Raw genomic sequence first — 20,771 nt, 5'->3', positions numbered from 1 at the left:
CCATCCACATGTCTCTTTTGATTCCAAAACTATTTGTGTCTTTTTAGTTTATGTTTCCAAGTTTATCTCTCCTGAGTCCACTACATTATCCAGTCTTACGATATGATACAAATATGAAAATTATGTTTGGTGTTAGCAGAGAAGCTTGTGACTAAGTACATATTTAAAATAATGTTATTTATATATTAAACACACGAGAAGGATGAATGTCCTATGAGCAGCACGATGTGGCATTTCCCTTACCCCCTCCCAAATTCCCTCCTCCCTCACTGAGTTCCCCGATATCATTACTAACATATAGTTCTTCATTCACATTCATATGTCCATCATTGTGGGCATGGACAATGACAGAGTCTTCAGCATCTGATTATCAAGATATAGTAAACAATTTCATTGGGAGTCCATCTTTGTCTGGAAGTAGAGATGCATACTGCATCGTATCCTCACATCTGGATATGATAATCTCCATTACACAGTTACTATATATTCCCTTAAATTAAAAGCCACAACACAAAATCAACAACAGGAAGAAAAATAAAAATTTACAATGCCATGAAGTTAAACAGCACGCTATTAGATATGACAGTCTCCATTACACACTTACTATACATCCCCTTAAATGAAGAGCCACAAAACATAATCAAAAACAGGAAGAGAAAAAAAAAAGAAATTAACAACAACATGAAGTTAAATAACATGCCACTGAATGACTAATGTGTTGCTGAAGAAATGAAAAAGAAAATCAGGAACATTCTTGAAGAAAATGATGCTACTCTATGATCTACGAATCATTGAAGAATTTAGCCAGAAGAAAGTGTTTTAAAGAGAATAAACTAACAAAAAAAATCAAAATCCATAAGATACAGTTTCCGCTAATTTTTGTTGGTGTGATATGTCTCCTGTAGACAACAAATAGATGGGTTTTGTTTTTTAATCCAGTCTACTATTCTATGACATTTGGTTGATGAGTTTAAGCTGTTTACATTCAAGGTTAATAAAAATAGGTGGTAATTTGGTTCTGTCATTTTAACAATGGTTTGTTAACTGGTTTAGTCTGCTGCTGTCATTTTACTGGGATGTTCTTCATATTTGCCTTTGGTTTTGGTGGGTACTATTCCTTTTCTCTGTCAAGAGAATATCTTTAAATATCATTTCTGAGACTGCTATGTTTTCTAGGGCCTCACCTGTCTTTTTGTCACTTTGCTTTTTCTACCTAATTAAACAAGAAACGTTAATGTCCAGTAGGACACATCCAGTCTAATGTGCCCCACTGAGGTGGTATCAACAAGAATATTGCCCTGTCTACCACATAACTCTATAGGTATCCAGAGTAACCGAATCTCTGGCTCTTGCTCCAACTCAGTAAGCTGATACACAGATTTAAGTTCATTGTTTCCCCTACTGCTTTGCCTTGCAGTCAAGTTGCCTTATCAAGCAGCTCCCTCATAAAGCAGAAGCACAAACTACTGGACCTGGATGATGTTCCAAGAGCTAGACTAAGCAAGAAGACTGACTTGGAATTCCCCCAAAATGAAGGATAAATACAAGGAAAAATTATAATATATAACACAGATGATACCTGGAATGTAAGATATGTACATAATCTAACCAGCTTCTCAATGTGTAACTGGGAAGAATGAAAATTAAGGTGAGCAGTTAGGTTTACCATATCGGCTCGGAGGAGTGTTTCTGAAAATTTTCTGAATCTTAATCTATAAGGGCCAAGGTCTCATGTCTGACTTGAGAAAAGCTGCTGTGGAGATTTGAGATATATGATCAGCTGAGCACCGGACCACTAAAATCACCAAAATATACACTTAGGAATGTTTTGCATCTTGCCAAAAACAACCCTATCTACTTGCTTAAGAACAACCTTCAAAGTAGATGAGTAGGTAGTTTTGTATGCTCTCTTTGATAACTACATCTCAAGTAAAATAAATACATTAACTTAAATGTGAATTTCCTATGATACTTTCAAAAGAAATCAAAATCACATCCCTGTATCAATTCATGGGATTGGAAGGAGAAAAATAACTTTGCTAAGCTGATTGGTTAGAAGCTCCAGACAAGCATTCATCAACTGGTATTTCTCACAAGACATAATTGTATCATAAAAAAAGATCACAGAAGTTCTTTTTACAGATGAGTTCTTAAATATTTCACATGATTCTTGAGGGAAACAGCAAACCATGTCATATTTTTAAGGTTTCAAGTTTCCCAAATACTAAAGACAATGATAATTTACAATACTCAATGACCAAAATGATCCTTTCCTATCACTATATTTTTTATTCCATATACTAAAAGCCAGCATCAGAAATCAGCTCATTCACACCACACAGATGTGGGAACTTATGTAAAAAATCTACTCATATACACACTACACATGTATAGACAGTTTGCAGAGAATATTGTGGAAGAAATTAAGACAAGCACCATACCTTTTCCTTTTTGGCGTTGAATACTGAAAATCTCATGCACAGAGCTGAATTTCAAATGGAAGCCAATTTCATTTAATTTCAGTATAGGAGGAAACCTTAGGGGCTGTCTGTCCAAAATCTCAGCCTCTTCTATAATATACTGTCTACTCCTGGTTGTGCACTGTAGGATTGTTTTTTTGTTTTGGTTAGTTTGTATATTTGTTTTGTTTAAGTGTTTTATCTGACCCATGACCCATGCAATCTATATTTAAATACAAGAACAAAGATCTGATTTTCTATACAGGGCATATACTGTTTTTTAAATATAGTGATAAAGAATAAGACCTTTGGTATTTTAATAACCCTAGATCTGACTTATGTTTTTGACTTCTACAGACGGATGGTAAGTTAGCTTTGCCAACCATATAGAATGTAAGAAAAACTTAGTTCCTCCTAATTCATTATAGTTAAAATCATCAAAAAACATGGAAACAAAATGCATGAAGTTATTTCTCATCTATTTCTAAAATAACCAGTTTTGTTTGTTTAATTCAACTGTACTTTAAAAACCCAGATTTTACTGCTGCACAAATTTGGGCAGATCGACCAATTTGCATATAGACTGCCTCATTTAAAATAGACATAATGCTGTCTGTGAACAATGTGTGCATAGAGTGCTCTCCAGGTTGATTTTCCTACAACATTTATAGAGTTTTACCTGCAATCATAATTCTTGTATGCAGCTTAAAAAACCTGTGGAAAAACATTTTTTACAGCAAGCAAATAATATAGATTACAGGCATGAAAATAAGATATGTGTCAAAATTTACAGTCTTAGCATATATGGGGGAAAAACAGTCTACTATTTACCAAGGGGCTACTTAAATAGTTATTAACTAAAGGAGAAGGACTCTAATAATCCCATGATTTTTTTCTTTGCTGCAGAATACAATTAAAGTCTAAAACCCACGCTTCTTGGTTTTAGACTTCTTACAGCGAATGCTGGTGTGATTTGTTCAAAACTCACATTAGAAAACTCATCTCAACAGCACTGCTTATCAGATGTGACCATCCTGCAAATTAAAATTCACCAGAATTTTTCATTTGTGATTTTTCTGAATCAAGTATATGTTTACAATGTTCCTTCATAGCTTCTGAGTTTCTGTGGCTATTCTTACAGCAGCTTTGTATGTGGATTATATTATTCATTCATTTTAAGTAAATCACCCCATGATTTGTAGTAAATTTATGGAGTTACACAATCATCATCAGCATGTAATCTCAGCACATTTCCGTTTCTCCAGAAAGAAACTTTGAGCCCACTGGCAGTCACTCTCCATTCACACCTCAGCCCCAGTCAATCTGTCTCTACAGATTTGCTTTTTTATTTTTTTGGCACAATTCATGTAAACAGAATCTTGTAATATGTGACATTTCTCACTTGGTTCTTGAGTTCCTCGTAAGGCGACTTTGAAATGACAGAAACGCATTACTTGAGAATGACTCACAGTCCTCCCAGTACTGAGTTCCACCAATTGGAATTACAGAAAAAAGAGCCAAATGAAGATCAAACCACATTATTATCCAAACGATTTTATTTCGCACACTAAAAAAATAATCTGTTTTCTAGGGTGTAGAAGCTTTGAAGCTTCTAAATTGAAGTACTGAAATCACTTTCCTAAAGATTCTAAAGGGACACCTAAAATGTATGGCTGTACCCATATCACCCATACAACGTAGGACGCACAAGCAATAATCTAGACTATGAGATTAACCAATAACAAAATTATGGTTATACAATCAAATATATAACTCAGTTGGGGTATTATATATGTATATGTGTGCATGTGTGTATATATATACATATATATATATACACACTATTTGTAACCATGATGTGGTTTAACCATATTTAGTAAAGTTTTTTATGGCACTAAGCCTGCCATCTTAAGAGCAAGATGTCATCAATGCACTGGCCTATGCTTCAGACAGAAGCATCTTCCTCTCCTCTGTCTTTGAAAAATGTAGACATTACCATGGTGGTACACCTGGAACCCAGGACTTACTTGAGGTTCCCTTCTCTTTCCTATTTCTTCTCACATGTAGAACATTATAATGTGCACATTCACCTGTGAATCTTGCATTTCTTGCTCTCCGAGTTGAACTGATTCTGAACTTCAGTAGATATTTCATTATACTGGATAATTTTATCACTTCTCAGCCTTTTGGCTAAGATCAAGTGTATACTGGATAATTTCCAAAAACCTAAAGGCCTTAATTCTATAACATTTTTGCATACTTTTTCATTAAGATTACAGGTTATTTTCAGAGTTTTATGAACATTCAAATTCGCTATTGCCCAGAGCTTTCCTCGGAATACCACTGAGGAGTAACAAAGCAAGTAGTATCTCCTAGGTACTCACAAATTTCTGGTGTTTTACTTTGCCACTGGTCCTTGTTTTATTTCATTCTCTTTTGTCAGAAAAGAATACTACAGATTGGGTAATTCATAAAACAATAAATTTATTTGACAATGATTCTGGAGACTGAGAAATCCAGGAGCACGGCATGGTATTTGGCAAAGGCCTTTGTGCAGCCTCTGTTCTGCTTTTTTAACATAGCAGAACAACTGAATGACTGCAAGACAAAAAGAATTATGGGCAAAGTTGCTCTTGTAATGACACACTCTCCATTTAACTGATCCACCCTTGCAACAGATAACTACTTTCATTGATGCATGAGAATTTTCTTTGCAGGTCCAACCTCCTCCAACAATGTTGCATTGTGGATTACCTATTCAATGTATTAATGTGGGGGGACATATGTAAAGTATAACAGAACTCTTTGAACTAACACCTTCACAGGCCAGTGAGACTATATGCTACATGATTTCATCTTACAGTTGTTCCTCCTCATGAGTTACTTCGCTTAAACTTGGAGACTTAAACTTGGGGAGACACAGGCAAAACTTACACCAGCAAACAAATATGGATGGCAGCATCACAAGCAGTGGCTCCACCTAATGCACCATTGTGCTAGCACCTCAATACCAACTTTCTGACGAGATACTAATAATATAAGGAGAGAAATCTCTCTCCATTTTTCTCTATCTTTCTATCCTCTCTCTGCCTCAGATCAGATCTCTCCTATTTGAAGTTCCTGCCAAAACTTTTGATAACATTTGTGAAGTATTCTCTTAATAAATATAGCCTGGCCATCTATCTGATGTCATACTTAAAGCAGCCAAATAATCCAACCTTCTTAAGACTTCAGAAAATGATACACTTGAACTTCCAAATATTCTCAATGGCCTTTGGGTAGGAATTTTATTTTTCATAGACCAAAGTAAAATTACAGGAACGAAAGGGTACAAAGATACTTCTGATGGTCTAAATCAGTCTGTGGAATGAGAAAGTCATACAATTTACTTTACTTTATGAAAAATGAACTGTAAAGGTTAAGGAATGTGGAAGTGAGGTATAGGTAAGAGTTGCGCTATAATGTTCAGTCGACCTTCTCCATCTATCATCTGAGGCAAATTCAATCATCCCAACCTCAATTTTTCTGTTTAAAGGGAATGGCAGTAACATCTTGAAGGTCACACAAAATACTTAGCAAGATGCTTAGTATGTTAGCCATTTTTAAGACTTCTATTATTCACAGCTATAAAACAGCTATACGTAACAGCATTAAAATTATTCCTTCATTATTAAAAAATTAGCGAAGCTCTTACTTATATCTCTCATTCCAGATATATAAGCCACTCTATTGTCAGCCATTCATTGACTGATGATTCTCAGCCTTCACATCACTGCTTGGCACACATTACTACAGAGAATATTTGTATCTTCCAGATGTTCTCTCTGCAAACTATGTTTCTGAAACGCCGTAGAATTAAATTTATAGCTCTACAAGTTGGGAAATTTCTATATTTCTACCATGTCAGCATTCCAGGAGGAGTTTTTATAGTCATGATCCTTTTGTCAGGAAAAAATAACTTCCAGATTATGACTCTTAAGGAAAGGATTCTAAGTTGAGAGAGTCAAGAGTTCTATGATTTGATCCCTCCTTCATGCTACTACTAAAAATAGCTTCTCTAAAAATACAGGTGTTTGTACTTAACGATTTCATGTTTGCCATGAAAGCCAACAGTTCTCAAAATCTGACCCTGGATCAACTATATTAGAATCACTTGCAGAAGTTTTTCAAAATTTTGGATCCCTACTTCTCACACCCAGTGACTTAACTCAAAATTGCAGGAGAGAGGGAAGATGCTTGAGCTATGCTTGCTTAAAACATTCCCCCTACGTGGTAATTAGGAACCAAATTTGCAAAGCATGTAAAAGGGATTAATTTCTTTATTGTATTAGAGCTGTTACAAAAACTACAGAAAACACTAACAATATAAAAGAAAAAAGGATCAAGAATGTGAGCAGATGGTTCACACATGTGCACACACACAAATGACCAATAAATATATGAAGAAATACTTCATCTCATTCATAATTAAAGAAATTCAAGTATAACAGAAACAAGATGTCAACTTTCACAATCAGGATGGGTCAAGATTCCAGTTGGATGTTAACATGGGCAAAAATGTGGTAAATAAGTAATTCTCAATTTGTGTTAGTGGTTCCAAACTGATACAAAAATCTTGAAAAATTATAATATCTTTAAAATTTTACACACATGCATGCATGAGCAATCCACCTATGAAAATATTGCCTGCAAATATACTTAGAGGACTATTTATGGTATATAGTGATAATCGCAAAGGTATGTACATTTATATATGATTATGTTTTAAAAACTTTGCAATTTTGTAAGAGTAAAACAAACAGGACCTACAATATTCACCAGTAGAACACAACAAAACCAAATATAGACTCAATTAAATACATTTTTTATCCTGAGAGTAGCATCCTTACAATACAAAAAAAAAAGGATGAAATAGATCATTGATAATATTGAAAGTCATTTCCAAACTATTACTAAGTACAAACACAGAAATAGCAAAACAAAATGTATAGTTTATTTTCACTTGTAGACATATCTACCTAACATACTTTTCTATCTTTTACCATAGAGATATTTAGTTTAGCTTTTATTTTGTAAGAAATTTTTTCCTGGTGAGTCTGATAACTTGCGAGGTTTGATAATTGCTATTATGCTATTTAGCAATTCTGATTAACATAGAGCTGTCTTCCTGGGTTGTCAAACAAATTGAGATAACAATTGAGAAACCACCTGTTGCAACTTTAAGCATTATATAAATTATCACTGTTACATTCAAGAACTGTTTAGTGCTTTGATTGGGAATATGAAAGCAGTGTCTTAGGAAGGGAAAATAAAAGGTCACAGAAAGAACTCATTCATATTAAGTAGGTCAGATACAAACAGTCCAAAATTCAAAAATCAGTGATAGCTATTAACTCAAAAGACTTAGATCTAGTCATCTGGGACAAAAATAACGGACCTGACACTCACCAACCAGCACAATACCCAGAAGAAGGATACTGGCTCAACGTGTATTATAAAATGACTTGGAATCTCATATAATGAGGAAGGAAACTTTGAATTCCACAGAGTAAATCTTGAAACAGAAGTAGAGAAGAGCAAAGTCCCCAAATAGATGTCAAGCAGTGGTGTACACAAACATCCCTTATTAACTTACTAGCACTGTGAGAAAACTCACAGGCGCATTAAGAAGCACTTGAGGAAAAAATAGATCCTGAAAATATGCTAGATACTGAAATAATGTTAAGTGGATATTAAAAGTTAGTGAATGTAATGTAACCTCACTGCTTTACAAAAGAACCAGTGGGCATTTAGTTAGCACAGACATTTAGACAATATACATGGAGTAACACATTAACCAGATAGCTTATTAAATTGTTGTATTCATAAAGGTTTAAGACAGACACACCCAACTAGAGACCATTATGCTCAGTGAAATAAACCAATCCCAAAAGGACAAATACCATATGTTCTCTATATATAAGGCAACCTTAATACAGATTATAAGATCAATAACCCTTTCCATACTGTTTTTGCTGCAACCCATGGACTCTGATATTTTTGTTTTTATTTTCATTTCTTCCAAATAGTTTTTTTTCTCTTATCAAATCCTTCACTGACCCATAGATCTCACAGTAGCATCATTTTACCCAAGAAACTTTTGTTTTCCATTTCATTTCTTCATCGATACATTAGCTATTCAGTGGCATGTTGCTTAACTCCATGGTACTGTAAATATTTTGTTTTTAAATTCATTCCTCTTGTTGACTTTGTTTTGTGGCTTCTCATGTATGGGAATGTATAGTGATGGAGTAATAGAGACCATCATATTAGGATGTGAAGATTCAATGCATTATGCATCTCTACTTCCAAATCAAACACTGACTCCCAATGAAACTGTTGGATGTATCTTGACAATAGGATGCTGGACAGTCTGGCATTGTCTGTGCCAGGATTGTCAGGACACAAGTAACAGACAGATGGTCTTATGACTGCTTATGAAGGACTGTATTAATATAATAATATGAAGAAAATCAGTTGGGAGTGGGAATTTGGGGAGGGGGAATGGAAATCCCAGACACTAAGTAATTGTACCACAAAATTCAAAATAAAAACATTGCACAACGAAAAAAATAGACATACATTGAAATTTCAAAAATGCAATTGATGCTCTTTCCTCACTGAGATGAATTCATTCTTTCCCTTCAAACAGCTGGTGTGATAGGCTGACAGCACCCAAACATCCAAACCTCTCCCCACTTCTGCCTCTCTACAGCCCAATGGGCTTGATCAAAAACTCAATATGACTTAGTTGCCAATCCTTATTTCAGCCTATGAAAAGAAAAGAGATAAGGAGACAAACTTCACTCTTAAGAAAGATGTTTTAACACATCGGTTAGAAATTGCATAATTAACTCCTATTTATATTCCATTTTCAGGAATTTGCCATAGGACTACTATTGATTGCAAGTGAGGCTGGTAAATGTACGCTTTAGCTAGTTCTTCAACTGTTATAAAGAAAGACAGACATATTGTTAACTGTTCAAATGTCAACATCTTGTTTATCTAAAAGGTAGTAACATTATTATTTTGCAAAATACACATTTAATAAATATGAAAACTGACATGTGAATAAAATGACCTTCCCAAGTGCACCAAGAAGTCATATGACAAGAGACCAAAGAATTCTCTACCTAAATCAAAGAGAACCTCCCATATTTTTCTTTCCAGCTTAACACCCACAAATAACACAATGGTGGACTTATAACTGCTTATGAGGTACTATATTATTGTAATAATACGGAGGAAATAAGTTGGGGAAAGGAATATGGAGAAGGGTAGTAGGGGAAATCCCAGAGCCTGTAGAATTGTACCATAAAATTAAAATAGCAGAGACAGGAGAGGAGGAGAAGGAGAGAGACACAAGTACCCACAAATAAATGCAAATAAATGGGAATTGTAATCTGTCTGGTAAGTGTCAATGTACATGAACTTCTGTATTCTGATATTTGAGAAAAGCTTTTTTTTAATCTGAAGAAAAAAAGCAGCTCATCCATTTTTATATTATGTTTAAATTCTTTCAAAAGTATAATGCAAATCACATAATCTTCTTATCTCTAAACTCAAATGACCAACTTCTCTATCTAATTTTATGGACCATGTGCTCTTTGAATTGAATTGTAACAAGAGTTTTAGACAATGGAGAGAGAAATTATTGTATAAATGAAATACTGAGAAGTTCACTGAAATCATTGTGAAAATAACCCTAATCATTTTCTAACAGCCATGTAAGATTGCATTACAATTTTTTTTAAAGCAACAATGTTTTACGTTTGAGGCTAGCTAAATCTTGCAGCTGGATGTTGACACAACAGGATAATCCTCCACATTTTAGTGGGGATATCTCACATGGGCAACGATTCATGTCCCAGCTGCTCCACTTCCAGTTCAGCTCTCTGCATGTGGCCTGGGAGCACAGCAGAAGATGGCCCAGGTCTTTGGCATCCTAAACCCAAATGTGAGACCCAGAAGAGGCTCCTGACTCTGAACTTCAATACACTTCAGCTCAGTGCTGGCCTGTGTGGCCATCTGAGGCAGTGGATGGAAGATCTCTTTCCGTCTCTCCTTTCTGTGTAAAATCTGCTTTTTAAATAAAAACAAATCTTTTAAAAAGAGTTAGCAAAGTTCATTTTGGTTCATTAAATATGTACAGAAAAACAAGATGGAATTTCAAGGTCCAAAGCATTGTCTTTGAAAGAAAATTCTTTTAAATATGTTTTATTATAGGAAAAAACCTTTGTTTTCATTTTCAACTACAGAGTAACGATACATTTTCCCCTGCTTCTGCATTTTACTGTTAATTCTTCAAGAAAACAGGATTAAGTAATGGCTAAAGTTTTTTAAAAAAAGAAATCAAGGCCAAAATTGCAATTTTCATTTTACTTTTAGTAACACATCCAAAGAATAATAAAAGTTCCTAAAGAAGGCATAATAGGTGGGAAAACTATGTTTTCCACATGACTATACAAGTATTATTTTTTTGGTACAAGAGACAGCACTATAACTTAGTGGGTTAGGCTGTCACCTTTGATACTGGCAGCCATATGAGCAGCAATTAGAATCCAGGCTATTCCAGATGGTATCCAGCACCCTGTTAATGTGCCTGAAAATATCTAAGGTAGCCCAAATGCTGGGTTCCTGCACCCATGGGAGATATGGGAGACTCAGACGGAATTCTAGGTTCCTGTCTACAACCTGGCCCAATTTTAGCTGTGGCAGCCATTTAGCAAATAAAACAACAAATGGAAGTTCATTTTCTCTCTCTCTCTCTCTCTCTCTCTCTCTCTCTCTCTCTCTCTCTCTCTCTCACTCTGTATTTGTATGTGTTTCTTCCTCTTTCTCTGTAACTCTGACCTTCCATTAAATTTTGCTTTAAAAATTTAGGTGCAGTATTACCTCATTTATCTGCAGACTCCCAGTAGATAATTGAATATTTCGTAAATCCAAACTGTGGTTTTCCCTGGACATAAATACCTAAGATAAATTTCAGTGCACAAATCAAACATGGTAAGAGATTACAAATAATAATAGAATAGAAAAATAATAATACACTATAAAAGTATGTGAACATGATCTCTCAAAGTATCTCATTATACTTTGACATGTACATATAAAGAAAACACTATGGTCTCTCATAGCACGTTGGAAGGGTGATGATTTCCAGTAGTACCACTCCTATGCTTACCTTTACCAAGTGATAGGGGTGACTTGAGCACAAGCAGAAATACCTCAACACTTGACCTGATACCTGAGGTGGTTACTGAGTGAATAATGAGCAGGAAGCATACACAGCCTTATGCACTGGACTAAAGAATGACTCATGATCTGATGGGATCAATGTGAGATATTATCACACTAATTAGAATACTGTACAACCTAAAAACTCTGAGTGGTATACTCTGAAATTCTCCATTTAAGAGTTATAGATCATGGTTGACTTTATATTATTTCACAAGAAAAAAAATCCACATTTAGGGATGTAGCTTTATATTTTCCTTGGATTCTTGGATGTCTGGTCATGTATTTATTGGTTTACTATATTAAAAAGAGCAATCTGGTTGGAGAGTTAGAAGTCTGGGGTTCTATGTTCCCCTCTTCTGGTAATTCACAAAGTACTATCCACGAGTCATGTAATTTGAGTCATGCTTTGTTCTTTACCAAAGAAGGATTATACTTATTTTTTACTGTTGCATATGAAAAGCATTACACACAAGGTATTCATTATTTGGTGATTTCTGTAGGTCAGTACTTCCGTTAGCTGACTCATATGTGCAGATCTCACTAGATTAGAATTAAGCCATCAGCAGAGCTGTGTTTTCATCTGCAGGTTTGACTGGGGAAGAATCTGCTAACAATCTCATTCGAATTTGTCACAGAACTGAGTCCACTGTTTCTGTCTGACTGAGAAGCCTGGCTTCCTAGCGTAGTGGCAATATTCACAGGCTGCGTGCAATGTCTCAGTGCCTTGACAAACGGACTACTCCAAGGACTGCTGCCTTCTTCATGGAAAACAGGAGCATCCTGTGGCGTGCTAACATGGCATCTTATATCTAAATGTAAGTAAGAGACACAGCTCATCACTTCTGCCACGCTCTATTAGCTAGAAGCAAATCATACATTGTACCTACCTGAGAGAAGGGAGTTATACATGAATAGATGCTCACTGGTGGACACTTAGGAGTGTTTCTGAAACTAAGAAATCAAATCTCATCAACTTTAGGTTTACTACAGCTGAATACATTTTTTTGACTGCCAAGGAAATAATGAGTATGATTTGAATCTTATTTCTAAATTACAAGCTTCAAGTTCTCCAGGTTCAGAGAAGTCTCTGATTTTCTTACAGATTTACAACTGGCAAACCCATGGTACCTACTATCTTTTGTGGAGTCAAAGGTATGCCAGAAATCCCAGTTAGGAAAAGCCAGGACCCCTAAGGGGAAATTACAAATCAAATCAAAGTACCAGATATAATTCCAGGTTTGGATATAAGAGAAGAAAAAGGAGGGCCATGAATAAAAATGAACATAAAGATAAGGATAAAATAGCGAAAAGAACTAAAGCCAAATAAGTGAAACCAGGCAGAGAAGGCTGTTTTGAGATGTGCTTCATGAAACCAATTACTTGTTAAAATGAGCTTGAACAAAATATCAGATGCAGACACTTTGTCAGCTTAAAGCAACAAGTCTGAATTTTTGGCTTCGTATTTCAATTACCAAAAGAGTGTTTAATTATCCAAAATCCACAACACATTCCAATTCTATTAAGGCACAATCTGTGTGAAAAGATCCAGGCCTCAATATTGTTTTAATATCCCCATGAAGACCAACAACAAGTTTAGCGTCACCTTGTTGGAAATACAGCTATTTACTTTTCCAGACCTACTGATCTTGAATCGACAGTTTAGTAAAATTCTTAGCTAATTCCCATGATTCTGCTGACTAGAATAAAGAACTAAGGTGAAGAATTCCTAAATTATACTTGTCATAAACATAAATTTCCTGCCTACTGTTTGGTAATTTGAGTAACTGAAGACAGATCTACAACGCCATCATATACTTAAACAGCAGAATGTTAAACTTGTAACTTTTCTTAAAGGACCATACTATTGTGACAATATGGGGGCAAATATTGGGAGGAAAACAGGGACTGAAGATGGGAAATGTGGGAGAAACCATTAAGCCTACAAAATTGTATTATGGAAAATGATTATTTAAAAATGGAGTGAAAATGAGTAGTAATAAATCTGCTAAAATGATGCAAAATTTGGATTACTTAAAAAAATAATAGTGTTATGCTAATTGCACCGAACTTTAGGAGACAAATATTTGACTTTCTTTTACCAAATCTAATCCATAGTGGCTTTTTGTAGAAGCCACAGTTTGACAATACATAAGAGGATTACCCTGGTGGATTAACCATTTCTCAGGGTATGGACAGTTATGCCGCAAATTTACTGAATCTGCTCTGTTCGGAGTTTTCTTATCCAACAGTCACTCTCGTGATGGACAACTCTCCTTCTGCACTCCTGCAATACTTCCATACTATTAATTCGTTCATTTTTTCATTGATTTGGTTATTTATTGCTCCCATAAAAAAGCTGTAAAATATTTGTTTTATGTCCCAGACACTCACTGGGCTAGGTTTCAGGTTCCAATGGGATGTGAGTGACCTTACCTTTCAACATAAACATGCCACAGCTCCCTGAGACTCCAAAAGCAAGGAGTCTCACATCGCCATCAATCATGCTCAAGGCTCATGGGGGAACTGAAGTTGCCAGAAGGTCTTGATTAGTCTGCACATCAGAGAGATGCTAGCTGGGACACAGACATAATGTTTCAATTCAAACAGCTTCTAGCTGAATTGTACAGAACTCCATATAGATCAGCTTCATTGTGACCTTCAAAAAAAAACTCTTCTACGAAAATACAGCTTAAGAATCGATTTTAATAGTTAATCCATAAAGAAAATGTCATAACTTGTTACACTATTCTATCATAAATCTTACAGGGAAAACGCTTTTTAAAGAATGTGATTTCATCTTTCTAACACTAGGAAAGTAAAATGCCTGTAGGTGGCTATCTTTGAAGCCCCAGTGAAGGAGATTTTCCACTTACATTCCTTTCAGTAATAAAGAGCTGCTGGAAGCACTATAGAAATGTTGCTTTTGAGTAGCTGTGCCAATATACCTGGGCTTTCTTTCAAGCAGTGAGTGATTCCTTTGAATTATGTTTTCAGCCAAAAATAGTGTTACTCATGAATTGCATGAATCCCTTCCAGCTCATAATTGCCAGGCTCTGGTTTTTGGATTTTAGTCATCAAGTCTAAGCTCTTTGTCATTTTCTTGAAGTCTTAAATTGATAAAATGTTCTTCTTATTCTTCCTTCCCAACACAAACCATATACCACCTTCTCCTTCCTTCAGTCTTGGTTGACACACACACATAAACACACAGCAACAATCTTGCTACCATATGCAATGCTTATATCTCACAATGACAAGCCACTGCTGAACATACAGCGTCAGTGTGAATGAAATGCTTCTCACCACATAAAAAATATCTGTTAATAGTGACCGACAAACCTAGGATTATTTTGGTAGTAAAATACATTTAAGTTCAAGCTAAAAATACGGAAACTGACAAACGATTGATCTAAAACTTAATTATTTTTCTGTCAGATATTTCAAGAATATACTTTAGGGAAACTGTTTTTGATAAATAAAAAGATTAAACTAGCATTTCCCTCAGATTTTCTAATTCTTAGCTCATAACTTCTCTATAACATGCAGATAACATAATTATTAAATACTGGAAATTAAAAGAAATAATACGTTTATGTATAGTCAATGAATCATTTGTACAAAAAAAATCAGTGAACACATGAGCAAAAAAACTTCTGATTTTTAAAAATAAGAAAATTGAATTAACTTGGAATGAAATTTCATCAGTGATAATGACTGCACTAGTAAAATTGTGTTCTTTTCAGGCAAAGCAAAGAGCTCAGTCAACACTCAGTGGTGTTTCTGTTTCCATCAAGATGAACAGTGCTCACACATGGAGGAAAAAGGCCACCTGCTCTTGCCTATTTCCACTCGAATGTCTGAGCGATTCACACTAAAATTCCATTTGGATGACCTACCTTAGTAAAAGAACAGCCTTTCAGATGTCAGACCACACAGGATACTTTAAGGATGCCAGGGAATTAGTGGACGTGAAAACAAATATGAACATTACCAGCTTCATAATTTTCTTCAAAGTTGATTGAGTTACATGTATCATATTTCATTAAGAAAATAAACTTAGAAAAAAAGGACATTAAGGTTGCACAGATTAAACTTACACTTAAATCGCCAATTTATCAGAAGTGTATGATGTCCTTCAAAACTAAACACCAAAAAACAAGTAAAATTTTAAAAACAAATAAGCAAAATCAGGGAGCTATGTTTTCTACAGATATATGTTATATCGGCTGTAGTTAAACGTCAAGATGTTATGTTCCAAGGTAGCACGCATCATTTGTTACTGTAAGACAGAACCCCTAGTTGGAGGAAACCAACAGATAAAGCATTCTGTCCAGCTTGAAAGCCTAAACTAAGGGAATTCCTCCCCATCCCCGACCCTGCCCTGCTCCTCTTCACCTATGTTGGCTTCCAAGGAATTCAAAATACTCAGAGGGGTATAGAAAGCATCATCAGGGCAACATCAGGAGAACAAAAACAGCAAAGAAAAAAGCAACACATTCCTTGACACCTGAATTAGTCACATTTAGAAAAAGAGTGAACTTTTCTCTGAAAAAAAATTGCAAAAGGAAAACAAAATATAAGCATTAGATTCCAAAGGTGACCAAGACCATGCTTTAATTAATTGCTTCAACATTAATATCTACAGCTTGACCTTTTTCTTTTTTAATTTTTATTTTTCAGATCCATAAGCTCAAAGATTTCCTCTTCTACCCTCCTCATTCCCTCACTCCTACTGTTTGCCTCCATATTATTACAATAGTATAGTCCTTCAGCAAGAGTTACCACACTGAAGCAACTATATCAGAGGGCTTCATTTCTGACAGAATTTGGAGTATATCAGTAACGATTCCAAAATATAATGACACAGAATTCTTAACAGCATTCCAGGAAAGCTGTTTTAAAACATGTTTGTACTGGACATTGAGACAGAGAATAATTCTTACTCTGATAATTATTTGATATCAAATCATTTCAGTGACTTCTATTTCATTTTACCTGCCTTGTGTATGCTGAAATAGCTAAACACTGACTTAAGAATTGATTTTGTTCTTAGGATATAATGTGGTAGAGTAAAAGGATGCGCCAAAACAATTACCACACCAATCAAACTTTAAATTCTTATTTTGAAATAATAAATTCTGCATGATACACTTACTATTTCAGGCAACTATAGTTTTCCAAAAAACCTACATAATAATCTTGATGGTTTTAAAAGTCCTTCTTGTCTGTCACAGACACTCAGAAAAAAATGATGAAGGATGCTGATACTGAGAGAAAAAAATAGAACACTAACCCCCTCTCACAAATGATTACATGGGGAGAGTAAGAAGGAATATCCTTTCAAGAAAGATACCTAATGTAGAAAAATACATGTTAGAGAATGCCACAAAAGAATTTCACTGATATTTCACAGGTTACAAGACCTGACAAGACAGGAAACTTAAAAGACATGAAGCCCATACATTCCAAATGTTTTCTTGACATGACTGAATCAATTTCAGTATATGTGCTGCCAAAGGGAGCACAACATAACTAAATCAAAATGCAGTGTTTTCAACAGAATATTTGATACTGCCAACTCTGTGTTAAGATCATGCCCTAAAAAACAGTAGTCAAACATCATGATACAATATATATAATTTCATTACCAGTCCTCTCCTGGTGACATTTAAGCACCCATTACTGCAAACACTACTTGAGAAGTCGCAGTACAAAAATTTTGTTATTTTCAATATTTTAATTAAACATATTACTTTTTACATGACTCATAAGTTGCATTCCAATACTTTTCCTATTAAAGGCACATTATTTTATGGTGCTATTGTAACAACATACCACAATTTTAGTGTCTTAAAATAACATAAATTTACTGTGTTGCAGCTTTAAAGATCAAAGGTCTACAACATGTCTCATTAGATTGCATCCAAGTTGCAGGTTGCATTCCTCTTCAGAGGCTGTGGAGCAGAATCTGTTAGATTGCAGCTTTAGAAATGAGGTCTACCTTTTCCTTAGCTTTCACTCAATTTCCAGCTTCTAGGGACCACACACACACACACACACACACATTGACGGGTCATGACCATCTTCCTTTAGCATGAAGACCAACAAGGGGCATGGCACGATGATCTAGGAGCTGTAATCTCACCTTCCAAGTGCCAGGATCCCATATCGGCACAAGTTCATATCCTTGCTCCTCCACTTCCCATCTTGCTGCATGCTTGTGGCCTGGAAAAGTAGTAGAGGATGGCCCAAAGCCTTTGGATCCTGCACCTACATGGAAGACCTAGAAGAAGTTCCTGGTTCCTGGCTTCAGATCATCTCAGCTCCAACTACTGTGGCTACTTGGGAGTGAACCAGTGGATGGGGAATTTTTCTCTCTGTATCTCTTACACTGTGTAAATCTGCCTTTCCAGTAAAAAAAGTAAATAAATAAATCTTTATAAAAAATAAGAAGAAAGAAATTGAACGAGGGTGACTAGGGTCCTTTTCACTTCAGTTCAGTGATCTACCTGTCTATTTATTTCCTTTTTTAAAGGGCCCATGTGACTATATTTGAATGACTGGGCTAATTCAGGATAACTTTCCCAGCTCAAGTTCCTTAAATTCATTACATCTGCAAAGTTCCCTCTTTGCATTAGAAGACACGTCAATAGGTTCTAGTGGTTAGATGTCATACTCTTCATACAAAACGCTATGAAAATATAAACTTTCTATGGGACAGGGATTGTGGCACTGTGGATTAAGCTCCAGCTTGCAACACCAGCATCCCACATTGGAGAACTGGTTCAAGTTTTGGCAGCTTTGCTTTTGATATGGTTTCCCAACAACATGCCTGAGAAAGTATAGTTTAAAGAATTATAAACATTTATATCCCTGTAATCCATTTAAAGACCCAGCTGGAGCTCTTGGCTCCTGGCTACCTCCTGTCCTAGCATCAGCCATTTCAGCCATTTGGGAAATGAAACAGCAGATGGGTGATCTCCAGGTATCCCTCTCTCTCTCTCCCATTCAAATAAGTAAAATAAATCCAATCCAAAACCCATCCTGTTTCCTCCACTTCTGCTCTGGCTTCCTACAATGAACATACTATGATCAATACTTTTTAGAAGACTTTTGAAGTTACATAGTTACAAATACAGGAGAATTTTAAGTAAAAATGTACAATAGTTTTATTTTTAAACTGTGACAACAACAGAATATTTTCTAGGAAAAGTTATTGATACAACTATACTATTAGGATAGTCAAAACCTACTTCTCAAAAGTCAAAGATTTACATTATTTAAATTTGTGCTTTGGAAAAATAGAAAGCGATTAACTAATTTGATGATGTTTATGTATGCAAGAACTTAAAATCTGACAACTGTACTCCTCTCAAAAATACAGAATTTATTCTACATAAAATTCTATATAATTATATAAATTCTATATAATTCTATAAATCTATATAAAATTCTTCATAATCCTAGTAACTATAGATTCTATATGAAATACAAAATTTAGCTTCTGAATACAAAAGTTAAAATACTATTACCTCAAGTCTATCACTTTTTAAAAGCTTTTATTACAATACAGCATACATACCAAAAAATGCACTTATATGTACATACTAATGAGGTTCTCTGTCATGTGATCTATATCACCAGAAACAATATGAAAAATAGGCAATGAGGGGCTGTCCAAGGTGGCGAATAGGGAATAGCCACACCAGACTATGCTGCTCTGGGACATGAAAAGAACAAACGAAGGGCTATATTTTTCAGAAATCTGACTGATAGCAATCATAGGCAAAAAGCATAAGAAGACAACACAGGCTCCATGAAACAAGAAGATAGTGGTCAAAGATGCTGCTTGTCGCAGCCGCACAGGGCACCGCCATCTGGCCACCTCAAGGTGGGAAGTCTCACACACCCAGCCACGTGAGACGGAATTCAAGCACTCACTGATTTTCCTAAACCCTGGAGAACTGACTGGAGTCTTAGCAAATTTAAAAAGATTGAAATCATAACATGGCAATTCTCAGAACATTAGGGAATAAAACTAGAAATCAGCAAGAGGAAAAAAGAACACTAATAAATACCTTGAAATTAAACAAAAGGCTATTAAGCGGTCAATAGGGTCACTGGAGAAAATAAAAATGAAATCAAAGGCTTCCTTGAAGTAAATGAAAACGGAGGCACAACATTTGAAAACCTAAGGAATACTGCAAAACAAGAGCAAACCAAAGCCAAAATCAGCAGGAGGCAAGAAAAAATAAGGATTGGTGAAGAAGCAAATTAAATTGGAACTAACAAAAAATGAAAAATATTTACAAAACAAAAAGCTAATTTTTAGAAGAAATCTAGATAGAGTAATAAGCAAAAAGAAAAAAATCACATTAAAATAGAGATGGAAAAGGAGATATTACAACCTACACTACTGAAATACAAAGGATCATAATAAACTACTATGAAGGAATATATAATAAAATAGAAGATCTGAGGAAATGGATAAATTCCTGGATTCATATAACTTACCAAGATTAAATCAAGCATATATTAACAGCCTAAACAGATCTGTAATAATCTTCCTGGAAAAATTCCAGGAACTGATAGTTTTACTACTGAATTCGGCAAAACACTAAAACAGGAAATAATTTCATAACTCTTCAAGCTATTCCAAAACATTTAGCAGGATAGAACTCTTCCAAGCTTTTTCTTGTAAGGCCAGAATTATTCTGATACCAAAACTAGAAACAGGACACAAAACTAAAACTACAGACCTATGTTATTAATTAATATAGGTTGCAAAGATTATCAAAAAGACACTAGCACATCAAATCTAAAACCACATCAAAAATATGATAAATCAAGATGAAGTGGGATTTATCCCAGCAATGCAATGGTGGCTAAACATTCACAAATCAACAAATGCCATAAATCACATCAACAGAATGAAGACCAAAAACCATATGGGCAATAGACGCAGAAAAAAACATTCAATTAGATTCAGTATCCCATTCATGATAAAAATCCTTCCACAAATTAGGTGTAGAA

General features: G+C 35.1%; 1 pseudogene; it reads left to right on the top strand.

Annotated features, from left to right (window-relative positions):
- The first annotated feature begins 4,629 nt into the window (after positions 1–4,629).
- LOC131482148 (U2 spliceosomal RNA) lies at positions 4,630–4,804 on the top strand (annotated as a pseudogene).
- The last annotated feature ends 15,967 nt before the right edge of the window (positions 4,805–20,771 follow it).

Source organism: Ochotona princeps, chromosome 15 (assembly GCF_030435755.1).
Source record: "Ochotona princeps isolate mOchPri1 chromosome 15, mOchPri1.hap1, whole genome shotgun sequence".
Classification (NCBI taxonomy): domain Eukaryota; kingdom Metazoa; phylum Chordata; class Mammalia; order Lagomorpha; family Ochotonidae; genus Ochotona; species Ochotona princeps.
This window is presented reverse-complemented; position numbering and strand designations above follow the sequence as displayed.